The 14,889-nt window shown below is 40.8% G+C and overlaps 1 protein-coding gene across 1 annotated transcript in view; it reads right to left on the bottom strand.

Annotated features, from left to right (window-relative positions):
* ASIP (agouti signaling protein) overlaps positions 1-14,889 on the bottom strand; it is a 49,973-nt gene that overhangs the window by 12,216 nt on the left and 22,868 nt on the right. The gene's annotated exons all lie outside the window — the stretch shown is intronic.

Below are 14,889 nucleotides of genomic sequence, written 5' to 3'. Positions count from 1 at the left end.
ATGAATCTGAGCAAACTTTGGGAGATGGTGAAGGACAGGGAAGCCTGACGTGCCACAGGCCATGGTGGCAAAGAACTGAACACAACTGAGTGACTGAACAACAACAAGAAACAATAAAGGAGGATAGAAATAAAATATTAGAGGCTGTTTGACACAACATCAAAGGAATTTAAGAAGCTGGACAGAGAGTTATATTTGTTGTGTGATAGTGAGCCTGGGGAATTTGCAAGACCCTCCTCCCCTTTTGTACCTTAAATTCAGCATGCAATTTGCTCTCAGTACCTACTGCTGTTGTCAGTAAAATGTAGGGCTTTCTCATGGCATATCTTCCTATTACCTGGGGCTCTTGCTCTGCCCTGAAACATGCTCAAAGCCTGTTACTCTTCTCGCTCATAGCTACAGTTTCTGACATGCCAAAAGCTGGGAGAAGCAACACTTAATTTTTGTTGCGGTTTAGTTTCTCAGTCAAACTAGCTGTACCGAATACTGAGGGTCCGGATCAGAGAAGTAATATCTCTCATTCATAGTTACCTAGATTCCTCACACCAGATGTTCAGCAGCTGCAGAAGGATCCCGCTGCCTTATACATGTTTCATCCACCTGGGTGGTTGGTGATATGCCTGACTGGGTTGAGCGTGGGAGGCTCCACTGGGGCTAGTGACCCATTCCTTAATGTTCACCCAGGCTTATTAGTGATGAAAATTTCTGGGGTAGCAGGAGAGTGACAATATGCTCTACCTACTTAGTTAACAAGAAGAACAGCCAATCAAGCAACAAATGCTTTTTGAATGCCATGGGATTTGACATGAATCCCTGTCACTTCTCTCCAGGGGAGTTAAGTAGTTTCTCCTCCCTAGACACACTGTATTATAATAATTTGTTCATTTGTCTGTCTCTTCTAGGCTGAACACTCATTAATGGCAGAGCCTTTCCCTTACTCATCTCCATGCCCATCGCCTCCCTACTACCCCTAGCTCTAATGCCTAAGCTCAGCACAAAATAAGCCCTCAATAAATGTTTCTCTCAATTGAGTCAATTTACTACATGCTCAATATAAATGAATATGGGAATTCCCTGTCAGTTCAGTGGTTAGGACTCAGTGCTTTCACTGCCATAGGCCTGGGTTCGATCCCTGGTCAGGGAAACTAGGATCTTGAAAGCTTACATGGTGCAGCCAAAAAAAAAAAAAAGATGAATAAAGGGTCCCTAGAAAAACAAGTCCCTGACTTTGGATGGCAAACAAACAAATAACTAACAAAAAAAGGAGGAGAGAAGAAGTGCCAGAGCTGAGGTACAAGTGAAACAAATGCCTCAGGTAGGGAGAAAAAAGCGTGTGGTTAAACTGCTCAGGGTCTTGGGTGATTTCATGGATTATTGTTGACCTCTGATTTCCTCAGCCTCCTTCCAATATTGGGCTGTAGCTCCTGGAGTGCTCAGACATTCTGTGCTGCTCTTGCCAGTTCTTCCCTCTTTTGCATGATTCTATTTAGCACACAGCCTCTGCTGTCCTTCCCCTTTGGCAGTCTCCTTGAATTTCCTGCCCTAGAGAGAGGCTTCCTTTTATAGCCATCAGGCCACTGGTAGCCAAATGTGCACTGCCAAAGTCAATTACTGAGATTTCCATCCTATTTTAATCAATTATTTGGCTAGAGCTTTTTTTTTTTTTTAAATCCTTATTAGAGTATAATTGCTTTACAATGTTGTGTTATCTAGGTTGGTGCAAAGTAACTGCAGTTTTGCATTGTCTAACTGTGCTGTTTGATATTGGAATACATTCTTAAATAAATGTGATTATGTTACACATCATTTTAATGCACATTTCTTGTATTTTTTTTTTGGCTAATGACTTATTACTTGCTGTTTATTTTATATTTATTTTAGACTAGGGAAATGATGTCTAGACAAGAAGTAAGTTCAAGCAATGTTCTTATTTGAGTTCAAAACGGTGCATAAAGCAGCAGAGACAACTTGCAACATCAACAATGCTTTTGGCACAGGAACAGTTAATGAACGTACAGTGCAGTGGTGGTTCAAGAAGTTTTGCAAAGAAGACAAGTGCCTTGAAGATGAGGAGTGCAGTCGGCTGGCCATCAGAAGTTGACAAGAACAACTGAGAGCCATCATTGAAGCTGATCCTCTTACTACAGGAGAAGTTGCCAAAGAACTCAACATCAACTGTTTTACGGTCGTTCAGAATTTGAAGCAAACTGGAAAGGTGAAAAAGCGCAATAAATGTGTGCCTCGTGAACTGACCGAAAATTTTAAAAATTGTCGTCTTCTCTTATTTTATGCAACAATAATGAGCCACTTATTGATTGGGCTGTGATGTGTGACAAAAAGTGGATTTTATATGACAACTGGCAATGACCAGTTCAGTGATTGGGCTGAGGAGAAGCTCCAAAGCACTTCCCAAAGCCAAGCTTGCACCAAAAAAAGGTCATGGCCACTGTATGGAGATCTGCTGCCTGTCCGATCCACTACAGCTTTCTGAATCCCAGCAAAGTCATTACATCTGAGAAATATGCTCAGGAAATGATGAGATGTATGGAAAACTGCAATGCCTGCAGCCAGCATCGTATAGAAAGGGCCCGATTCTTCTTCACCACGACGCCCCACCACACATTGCACAACCAATGCTTCAAAAGTTGAATGAATTTTGGTTTCTTCCAGGTATAGTCCTAGTAGTGGGATTGCAGGGTCATGTGGTGATTTTATCCCTAGCTTTTTTAAGGAAACTCAACCCGGATCTCTATAACAACCTAGAGGCGTGGGATAGGGAGGAAGGTGGGAGGAAGGTTCAAAAAGGAGGGAACATATGTATAGCTATGGCTGATTCATGTTAACATTTGGCAGAAACCAACAATCCTGTAAAGCAATTATCCTTCAATTAAAAAATAAATAAATATTTTAAAAATTAAAAAAAAGTTGAATACCTTGGGCTACAAGTTTTGCCTCATCTGCCATATTCACCTGACCTCTTGCCAACTGACTATCACTTCTTCAAGTATCTGGGCAACTTTTTGCAGGGAAAAGGCTTCTACAACCAGGAGGAAGCAGAAAATGCTTTCTAAGACTTTGTCGAACCCCAACACATGGATTTTTTTATGCTACAAGAATAAACTTTCTCACTGACAAAAATGTTACTTGTAATCATCCCAATTTTGATTAATAAAGATGGGTTTCAGCCTAGTTATAATGATTTAAAATTTATGGTCCAAAATTACTTTCTCACCAACATAAATGGTTTCTACTGTACAGCAAATGGAAGCAGCCCTACATATACATACATCCCCTCTTTTTTCGATTTCCTTCCTACTCAGGTCATCACAGAGCACTGAGTAGGGTTCTCTGAGTTATACAATAGATTCTCATTAGTTATCTATTTTATACATAGTATCAACAATGTATGCATATCAGTCCTAATCTCCCAATTCATCCCACTCCCCCTTCCTGCCCTTGTACATGTGTTTGTTCTCCACATCTGTGCCTCTATTTCTGTTTTGCAAATAAGATCATCTATGCCATTTCCCTAGATTCCACATATATGCATTAATATGTGATGTTTGGTTTTCTCTTTCTGACTTACTTCATTCTGTATGACAGTCTCTAGGTTTATCCATGTCTATACAAATGACCCAATTTTATTCCTTTTTAAGGGCTGAGTAATATTCCATTGTATATATGTCCTGCATCTACTTTATCCATTCCTCTGTTGATGGACATTTAGGTTGCTTAGAGTTTTTCTCAAGAAGCCAGATCACACAGTGGGAAGATCATTAGGTCCTGCACATCCAAACTAGGTTGGTGGCCTGGGGTTGTGGGAAGCAGTCAGTGACCTGAGTCAGGGGTACAAGTGCCAAGTTTCTGATCCTCTTCCAAGGGATAGTTCTAGGCATTTCATTACAATCTCCTAACACAATGGAGAGACCATTTTCTTTCTCATTTCTATCTCATGGGATGTAAGTTACCAGTATGCTGCCTAATTTGTGGGGTTCTGTGCAAAATAAAAATGTGGAGCCAGTTGCTAAAAAGTTAAGAATTTCAAGGAACACCTTAAACTAGGCAAGCATGAGGCCCTCTAAGCATGAGGCCTTATGCAACTGCTCACATGAACACTCACGAAACCATTTCTGGTTATAAGAAAGAGAAAGCTGATACTAATAGTGTGACATGGTGGCTATAAAGAAGTTTCTGAGAAAAAACAAAAGTTTGTGGATTAGGGGAAACATTAAATTACACTCAGTAGTTTCAGCAGTAAGTTATATAATGATAAGATTGCTTCTAGACATTCCCTGCAGCTGTCTATGCTCCAGGCATGAGACATCTTAATGGAGCAGAGGCCAAAAATGGACATAGGTTCTAGGCCCAGCCCTGCCAGGAATTCACTGTGGGACTTCTGGAAAGTTACTTTCTCTCTGTGGGCACTTATTCTTCACCTGTACTGTCAGGGAATGTTTGACGGGAGGATTCCTATGTGCTGTCTCTCATGAGTCCTTTGTCCCTCTTCAAGCAGAACAGCACGCTGCTCCCAGGGACTGAGGTCATTGTGTGAGGCAGGCTTGGGTCTCCTTTAGTAAACATTTTCTTTATGACAAAACTGTTTAGTCTTGCTCCCCTTTCTTGAGATATGGATTGTCTCCTGACCTTGTGACTAACATTACCCCTTGTTCCCTTGGTAACGGTTGCTATATGTTTGGTTTTCTGATCTCTACCATTCCCGAAAGAAGTTTCTTGTACCACAGCATATATATACTCATAGAAAAATCACCTTTTAGAAAAAGGCACCTTTGCTCCATCAGAGCTTAGGTCCCCGTGTCTTTTTTTTCTCTCTCTCTCTCTTTCTGCCTGACTCTCTGGAGCGTGGAGACCCGTCGTGCTCACTTTCCTGTCCGGGCTTTTAAGACCCTCTCAAGAAGGCACTTTGTGCCTTTACCTCCTTGAGAGGGTGCCTGGTGCCTTCATGAGTGATTTAAGTCCTGTGTCAAGGGCTTTGTTAGTCCTCTGCATAAACCAGGGAATATCAGCCTCTTTCTCTCTTTTACTTTCTTATCGTTGACTCCGTATCACCAGGTTCCAGTCCATTAAAGGACCACAACACTGTACAAAAACAATTTGAATTAGATGGTTAAGGTCTCTTCTAACTCTGACTGTAAGCATCTATGGAGGAGGCCCCTTTTGTCTTGTCACTTTAGCAAAGCTATACTGTAACTAACCTTAAGCCAGGCATCACCACCACCATGATCTACTCATCTCCTGCCCAAGCACACTTTTTACATCTTTTATTCACATAATACCTTGCCTAATCTGTCGGTTCTTTCTGTAGATCAAAACACTAGAAATGAAGAATAAGTAATTAACAGATGAGCAGATCTCTTCCCTAGTCTTCCCTTCAGTAATCTCATAAATTATATGAACAAGATATTATCTAAAGAAAGATCACAAGTAGTTAACAAGCCTGCACACCGGGGATATGGCAATAAATGTGGTTCCCTATCTCAATGATTAATAGATTACTTCCCCTTTTCCCTTAAAAAACTTCCATGGCCTAGCAGAATCTTCAGAGTTGGCTTTTGGGGACATGAGTCCACCTTCTCCCCAGAAAGCTGGCTTTCTGATTAAAAGCAACATTTTTTATTTCTACCAACACTTGCCTCTCAAATATTAATTTTTGAGCAACAAGCAGCCAGACCTGAGTTCAGTAACATAACCTGCTGTGAATCTATATGAGCAGCATCCCCTTCAGAGAGGCTGCAATACATTCTGTTGAATATTCCTTTTGATGGTAAGAATTTGCCCTCTGAAAATAAATCTGATTTCAGGAAGCAGATAATGATTTATAGCCAAGTCTAGTAAGAATAGTAATATATGGCCTAAATCAGGAGAATTTATAATTAAAAAACAATTTTCATTTTAAGCTGACACATTGGAAGGACTGATGCTGAAGCTGAAACTCCAATACTTTGGCCACCTAATGCGAAGAACTGACTCATTGGAAAAGACCCTGATGCTGGGAAAGATTGAAGGCAGGAGAAGGGGACGACAGAGGATGAGATGGTTGGATGGCATCACCAACTCAATGGACATGAGTTTTAGGCCAGGCGTACGGCAGTCCATAGGGTCACAAAGAGTCAGACATAATTGAGCAACTGAACTGAAGCTGACACAACCAGAATTAAGATAGCCTGTTGAGTGTTTTTACTCAAAATTGTAATTCTGAGAGGCCGTAAATTCATTCTAATGTTGCAAGTTGCTTAAAATATCTTTAGAATTCTAGACATTCTAAAGGCAATTTAAAAGTTACACAAGAAAAAGCACCATATAATTTAATAATCACAACTTTTATTTTGGAATGGAAACCTGTTTCAGTTAAGGACCAGATACGCACCCAAAAAGTAATCAAGATCCTTAAAGAAGCCTCCTTTTAAATTGGTCTTCTATTTTGAAAAACATTTAGAAGAGTGTATAAAATATTAAACTCACTAGGTTTTAGAATTAATGAGAAGAGGGAAATTCCCTGGTGGTCCAGGGCCTAGGACTCTGTGCTATCACTGATGAAAACAAGGGTTCAATCCCTGGTTGGGGAACTAAAATCCCACAAGCTACGTGGCATGGTGAAAAAAAGAAAAAAAATATTAATGAGAAGAGAATTAAACAGGGCTTTCCAGGTGGCGCTAGTGGTAAAGAACCTTCCTGCCAATGCAGGAGACGCAGCAGACTTGGTTTGATCCCTGGGTTGGGAAGATCCCCTGGAAGAAGACATGGCAACCCACTTCAGTATTCTTGCCTGGAGAATCCCATGGACAGGCAAACCTGGCAGGCTGCAGTCCATAGGGTTGAAAACAGTCAGACACGACTGAAGCGACTTAGCATGCAGCACACACAAAATGGTCAGAAAAGGAAAGTACAGAGGAGAAACTTGAGTAGGGAGGAAAAGTTGAAGAAATATAAGAATTATGGGGATTGGAGCAAGGGGGTAAGTGAAACTCTAACTCTATCTATAATTTTTTTTGGAAGAATGGAGTCTTAACCACTAGACCTCCAGGGAGTTCCCTCCGTAATTTGTTTTAAATAAAAAAGACTTGAAGCAAATATAGTAATAAATATGAATGACTCTGGGTGGAGGTTACATGAAATTCTCCATGTTCAAAAATATTCTCACAATAATGAAAAAAAATAAGGAATTGTAAATTGTACTGTGGTCTGGTCTCTCTCTGTATCTGGTAGATCACAGCCCTTTGAGATGCTGATTAGATTCAGAGTTCTTAGGTCTTAGACTTTCTAAAGAGTGGGGCAATTATTTATAGCCAAGCCGAGACTTGATTTTCTCTCTGAATGTTTCTCTTTGAAAAGAATAAAGCAAATAAATAAATAAAGAATAAAGCATCCAACTCACAAGACCAGGGTTGTGACTTAGTGTTGCTTATCCCTAAGGGGACTCCAACTTGCCCAGGTCAGGAGAGAATAGAAGGAAGGAAAAGTTAGCACCATCAGCATCAATGAGAATCAGTCATTGTCAGATATGGGTTTATGCTTGACCTCCAGCTTTTCTCTCTACAACCTTGGGTGAAAAATAGGTAACAAGCTATGGGCAGAGTTGTGGACTTGTACCTTCTAATCTGAAAAAAAGGACTTCATTCCCCTTATTTATTTTATGCTATTTTTTTCATTTTTGGCTACACCACATGGCTTGTGGGATTTTTAGTTTCCGGACCAGGGATTGAACACAAGCCCTTGGGAGTGACAGCACAGATTCTTTTTTTTTTAATTAAAAAAAAAAATTTTTTTTTTATTAGTTGGAGGCTAGTTACTTCACAACATTTCAGTGGGTTTTGTCATACATTGACATGAATCAGCCATGGAGTTACATGTATTCCCCATCCCGATCCCCCCTCCCACCTCCCTCTCCACCCAATTCCTCTGGGTCTTCCCAGTGCACCAGGCCCGAGCACTTGTCTCATACATCCCACCTGGGCTGGTGCTCTGTTTCACTATAGATAATAAACATGCTGTTCTTTCGAAACATCCCACCCTCACCTTCTCCCACAGATTTCAAAAGTCTGTTCTGTACTTCTGTGTCTCTTTTTCTGTTTTGCATATAGGGTTATCATTACCATCTTTCTAGATTCCATATATATGTGTTAGTATGCTGTAATGCTCTTTATCTTTCTGGCTTACTTCACTCTGTATAATGGGCTCCAGTTTCATCCATCTCATTAGAACTGATTCAAATTAATTCTTTTTAATGGCTGAGTAATATTCCATGGTGTATATGTACCACAGCTTCCTTAATCCATTCATCTGCTGATGGGCATCTAGGTTGCTTCCATGTCCTGGCTATTATAAACAGTGCTGCGATGAACATTGGGGTGCACGTGTCTCTTTCAGATCTGGTTTCCTCAGTATGTATGCCCAGAAGTGGTATTGCTGGGTCATATGGCAGTTCTATTTCCAGTTTTTTAAGAAATCTCCACACTGTTTTCCATAGCGGCTGTACTAGTTTGCATTCCCACCAACAGTGTAAGAGGGTTCCCTTTTCTCCACACCCTCTCCAGCATTTATTGCTTGTAGACTTTTGGATAGCAGCCATCCTGACTGGTGTGTAATGGTACCTCATTGTGGTTTTGATTTGCATTTCTCCTATAATGAGTGATGTTGAGCATCTTTTCATGTGTTAGTTAGCCATCTGTATGTCTTCTTTGGAGAAATGTCTGTTTAGTTCTTTGGCCCATTTTTTGACTGGGTCATTTATTTTTCTGGAATTGAGCTTCAGGAGTTGCTTGTATATTTTTGAGATTAATCCTTTGTCTGTTGCTTCATTTGCTATTATTTTCTCCCAATCTGAGGGCTGTCTTTTCACCTTACTTATAGTTTCCTTTGCTGTGCAAAAGCTTTTAAGTTTCATTAGGTCCCATTTGTTTATTTTTGCTTTTATTTCCAATATTTTGGGAGGTGGGTCATAGAGGATCTTGCTGTGATTTATGTCTGAGAGTGTTCTGCCTATGTTCTCCTCTAGGAGTTTTATAGTTTCTGGTCTTACATTTAGATCTTTAATCCATTTTGAGTTTATTTTTGTGTATGGTGTTAAAAAGTGTTCTAGTTTCATTCTTTTACAAGTGGTTGACCAGTTTTCCCAGCACCACTTGTTAAAGAGGTTGTCTTTTTTTCCATTGTATATCCTTGCCTCCTTTGTCAAAGATAAGGTGTCCATAGGTTCGTGGATTTATGTCTGGGCTTTCTATTCTGTTCCATTGATCTATATTTCTGTCTTTGTGCCAGTAGCATACTGTCTTGATGACTGTGACTTTGTAGTAGAGTCTGAAGTCAGGCAGGTTGATTCCTCCAGTTCCATTCTTCTTTCTCAAGATTACTTTGGCTATTCAAGGTTTTTTGTATTTCCATACAAATTGTGAAATTATTTGTTCTAGTTCTGTGAAAAATACCTTTGGTACCTTGATAGGGATTACATTGAATCTATAGATTGCTTTGGGTAGAATAGCCATTTTGGCAATATTGATTCTTCCAATCCATGAACACAGTATGTTTCTCCATCTGTTTGTGTCCTCTTTGATTTCTTTCATCAGTGTTTTATAGTTTTCTATGTATAGATCTTTTGTTTCTTTAGGTAGATATACTCCTAAGTATTTTATTCTTTTTGTTGCAATGGTGAATGGTATTGTTTCCTTAATTTCTCTGTTTTTTCATTGTTAGTATATAGGAATGCAAGGGATTTCTGTGTGTTAATTTTATATCCTGCAACTTTACTATATTCATTGATTAGCTCTAGTAATTTTCTGGAAGAGTCTTTAGGGTTTTCTATGTAGAGGATCATGTCATCAGCAAACATCAAGAGTTTCACTTCTTTTCCTATCTGGATTCCTTTTACTTCTTTTTCTGCTCTGATTGCAACAGCACAGATTCTTAACCACTGAATCGCCAGGGAATTCTTCCACTCATCTTGTTTAGAATGTCACGGCCATTCATCATCTCCTTCTCCAAATCCTGTAGTTCCCTTCAGAAGCCTGTTTAAGTCTTGCGTCCTCCAGGCCTGTAGCACTGGCCTATTTCTGGGTTCTTCCCTTCAGCCAAGCAAGATGGGGCCCTCGACTTGGGGACTGCCTGGATTGTCCTCTCTTAAGATTTCTATGGAAAGCCAGTCCTACCCTATATTGCTCTGAATCCCTCTACCTGCTGATCCAGGCCTCAGAGTCCACAATCAATGATGTCTCCAATTAATGTTTTCCTTCAGACAACCTCTGTCAGTCTGAATTCCATGTGAAAATAGAGAGGGATAATTCACAAAACAGAATTTAAGCCACATTCTGCCTCAAAATATCTTCCCTTAACTAGTCAGATTCCATAGCATGTCTTATGGGCTATAAGGATCAAGTGCAAATGCTCTCGGTCATGGTTAAGTTGGTAGCAATTAGCACTCCCAGATTAGTTTTCTATTTTCCTATCTAAGGGCAGACCTCTGAAGAAAGGAAAGAAAAAGCAAAGAAAGAAGGGTTCAAGAGAGTTTTCAGGCACTGTGTTAGGAGGGTAGATTCTGCTGAGGGTGAGTGCGAGACCCTAAAAGAGAGAAAGAAATTTATGAAAATACCTGGAGAGCCCTGGTCACAAATTTGGCTCACTTCTCAAGATTTCATCTTGTGAATGAGTTTGAAGACAGATACTTTAGGGACTGAGCCCAACCTTCTGAGGGATCCTTTAATCACCCTCATCTAGACATCAAGGCAAAACATTAGACAGACAAGGCCAACTGAGCATGAGGAATTCACTTAACTTCTGAAGTTGTCTGCTATTGTTCTCTGTCTTTGGTTAACCTAGTTACCAAAGCTAGGATAGCTTTGATTAGCAATTCAGCAGATTCTGAACCTCTGGGACTGTTGCCTGAACAACTGTAAATGTCGCATAATTAACATCCTGTCTTCATTCTTGTCTTGTTTCATCCATTTCCAAAATAGCAGAGAGATTTTTTTTGAGGGGTAGGGAGAGGGGGAATTAAAATCACATCCCCTGCTTAAAGACTTTAATAGTTTCCCATTGCTCTTCAAATAAAATCACAAATTCTTATAAGGCCTTGTTGTTACTGTCTCTGCCCTCATCTGATAGACTCTCCCACTCAATTACTAGGTTTTAGACATATTTTACTCCTTCTACCTTGGCCCTAATGTTCATTCTCTGGTCTTGAACTTGATTCTTTTAGTTCTTCACCTGGCTGGATCATTGGCAATCTTTGGATCACTGTACAAATATTGTATGTACAAATGGTGGTCCTCCTTTGACCACTTTATCTAAAAAGTGTCCTTCCTTGGTATTTATCTGTCTCATCATCCTATTTCTTTCATAGCTTTTATCCACAGTGTAACAATTAATAATTGTTAATAATAAATATTTATTTTGTATGGACTTTCCTTTTCTTGTAGAATTTAAACTCCCTGAGGGCAGGGGCCTTGCTATCATATACGTTTTGTTGCTCCCACTACCCAGCAGTACTTGGCACAAAGCAAGGCACTCAATAAATATTTGGTAAATGAATGAAGAGAAAAGAAAGCCAGCAACAGAAAATCCTCAGGTTTGTTGGTCTCTTTGGGCCAACAAGACTGGAGAGCTGTCAGATTTCATATCATATCAGATTTCAGTCAGATGGTAATTTCATACTTTTTTCCTTGGCCTTTGTTTTGTCATACTGGGGCTTAGACAACCCTTAAATTGCATCAGCATCCCTTATCTGACTGCTAAGATATACTCAGGACTATGGCTTTTCTTAGGGCTCCCCTGGTGGCACAGACAGTAAAGAATCTGCCTGCAATGCAGGAGACCTGGATTCAGTCCGTGGGTTGGGAAGATCCCCTGGAGAAGGGAATGGCTACCCACTCCAGTATTCTTGCCTGGAGAATTCCATAGACAGAGGAGCCTGCGGGCTACCGAATATGGGGTCACAAAGAGCTGGACGCGACTGAGAGACAAACGCTAACACACTATGGCTTTTCTTCATATCTTCGACCTTGCATTTGATCAAGAAAAGGGAAAAGAGGGGTTTCCTGGCTGTCCAGTAGTAAAGAATCCACCTGCCAAAGCAGGGGACACCGGTTTGATCCCTGTTCTGGGAAAATCCCATGTGCCGCAGAACAATTAAACCTGTGTGCCACAACAAAAGAAGCCGCCACAATGAGAAGCTGTGCACCACAACTAGAGAAAGCCCATGCACAGCAACCAAGACCCAGCACTGCCAAAAATAAAATAAATAAATAAAAAATTTTAAAATAAAGGTAAAAGAAATAATCTAATTTATGGATAAAAATGACTAAGGGGAACTGAGATGAGGATGTAAGAACCACAGGGCTTTAGCACTGAAAGAGATCTTAGGAATCATCTTGTCCAGGGAACTTTAACCAGGCTATGCATTCGGGTTGTCAGGAGAACATTTTGCTCCTTTGCTAACAGTACTTTGTTAAGATATTATTTCTATACAGTAAAATGCACCAATTTTAAGTATCGAGGTTGATGAATTCTAACTTTATACACTTGTGTAACCACCACTCAGGTCAAGACATAGAACATTTCTTCCATTCCTGAAAGTTCCATTGTGCCTCTTTCCAGGCAATATCCATTTTTACTCATCAGAGGTAACATCTATTCTGATTCCTACCACCATAGATTGATTTTGCTGGTTTTTGTACTCACATAGATAGAATGACAGGGCGTCCCAGGTGGCTCAGTGGTAAAAAAGACCTGCTAAGCAGAAGACGCAGGTTTGATCCCTGGGTCCAGAAGATCACCTGGAGTAGGAAATGGCAACCCACACCGGTATTCTTGCCTAGAGAATTCCACGGACTGAGGAGTCTAGTGGGCTACAGTCCACAGGGTCACAAAAGAGTAGGACATGATTGAAAAAAAAAAAAAAAAAAGTAGGACATGACTGGACAACTGAGCATGCAAATGGAATCATACTGAATGATGATTCAGCTTTTGTATCTGACTTCTTTTGCTCAATATAATGTTTTTGAGGCTTCATTCATTTTTTTGTTTTTGTTTTTTACCATGCAAGAAAACTTTTATTAACATTTTGAACGGGTTCAGCTATTACTGAAACCGGTAATCTCTAAACTTAAATTGGGGTAAATGGCTAGAGTGCAGAACGATGCCATCATTGGGCATTATGAATAGAAGACTGAAGAATTAACAGCCACCCCTCAGACCAAGGACCAGGTGCAGGGTCGACTCTTTCTGGATGTTGTAATCAGAAAGAGTGCGGCCATCTTCCAGCTGCTTGCCGGCAAAGATGAGCCTCTGCTGATCAGGGGGAATGCCTTCCTTATCCTGGATCTTGGCCTTCACGTTCTCGATGGTGTCACTGGGCTCTACCTCCAGAGTGATGGTCTTGCCGGTCAGGGTCTTCACGAAGATTTGCATTTTGACCTGTGAGTGAATGGGAAGATGCCTCAAATTCAATCACTGCTGGGTCGCCTCCAAGACGATACAGGAAGCCAACAATGCCAGTCGCCTCTCCATTTTTTTTGTATGCATAAGTAGTTGTTTTTTTTTTTTTTAATAGCTGATTAGTATTCCACTGTAAATATACCACATTTGTTCATCCATTTTCTCATGGAACTTTTACAAAATGTTAACGCCAAAGCCTGTCCTCATCTCACTGAATCTAAACTTCCAGCGATGGAGTTTGGGAGACATACTTTCAATAAGTTTCTAGGCAATTGTGATGTACAGCCATGTGCGAAAACACTGATTTTGTCCATTCACTCTGGTTCTACAGATAAGAAAACTGACAGCAGGAAAGAAATTTCCCAAGCAGACACTTGAATCAGTTGAGTCAAGCTTAGAACATTTTCCACTGTGCTACTCTTTTCTTTGGAAGACAAGTCAAGTTGCTAATTACTGACAAGGGCAGAGACGTGAGTCATAAGAGCTTCCATTTATCGAGTACCTGTTATACACTAGGCTCTGCTCTAGGCACATGAGTCCAGCTCTTTGTGACCCTATGGACTATAGCCAGCCAGGCTCCTCTGTCCATGGGATTCTCCAGGCAGGAATACTGGAGTGGGTTGCCATTTCCTTCTCCAGGGGAATCTTCCTGAACCAAGGACAGAACTTGAGTCTCTTACCGCTCCTGCATTGGCAGGCAGGTTCTTTACCACTAGTGCCACCTGGAAAGCTCCTATAGGCACATTATGTACATTTAATCCTCTTAACAATTTGTGTATCACAGCTGAGGACACTGAAACCCAGAGCAGCCCAAGGGACAGAGGTAACATGTGACAGAGAGAAGAGTTGATCCCAAGCCTTCCCAACTCCAGAGTCACACAAGAAGGTTGGTACTTTAACCTGAAGTGAAAAGAAGGAAACTTACAAACTGCTTGGTTTGGTGGTCTTCCATTCTGGCCCAGTCCAGCTTGCTACAGTAGTTCAATTCAGCTCAGTTCAGTTCAGTTGCTCAGTTGTGTCCGACTCTTTGCGACCCCATGAATCGCAGCACACCAGGCCTCCCTGTCCATCACCAACTCCCAGAGTCCATCCAAACTCATGTCCACTGACTTGGTGATGCCATCCAACCATCTCATCCTCTGTCATCCCCTTCTCCTCCTGTCCTCAATTCTCCCCAGCATCAGGGTATTTTCAAACGAATCAGCTCTTCACATCAGGTGGCCAAAGTATTGGAGTTTCCACTTCAACATCAGTCCTTTCAATGAACACCCAGGACTGTTCTCCTTTAGGAGGGACTGGTTGGATCACCTTGCAGTCCAAGGGACTCTCAAGAGTCTTTTCCAACACCACAGTTCAAAAGCATCAATTCTTCGGCACTCAGCTTTCTTCATGGTCCAACTCTCACATCCATACATGACCACTGGAAAAACCATAGCCTTGACTAGA

The sequence above is a fragment of the Muntiacus reevesi genome, chromosome 2 (genome assembly GCF_963930625.1).
Source record: "Muntiacus reevesi chromosome 2, mMunRee1.1, whole genome shotgun sequence".
In the NCBI taxonomy this organism is placed as follows: domain Eukaryota; kingdom Metazoa; phylum Chordata; class Mammalia; order Artiodactyla; family Cervidae; genus Muntiacus; species Muntiacus reevesi.
The sequence above is the reverse complement of the archived record's forward strand: the minus strand, read 5'-3'. Positions and strand labels throughout refer to the sequence as shown.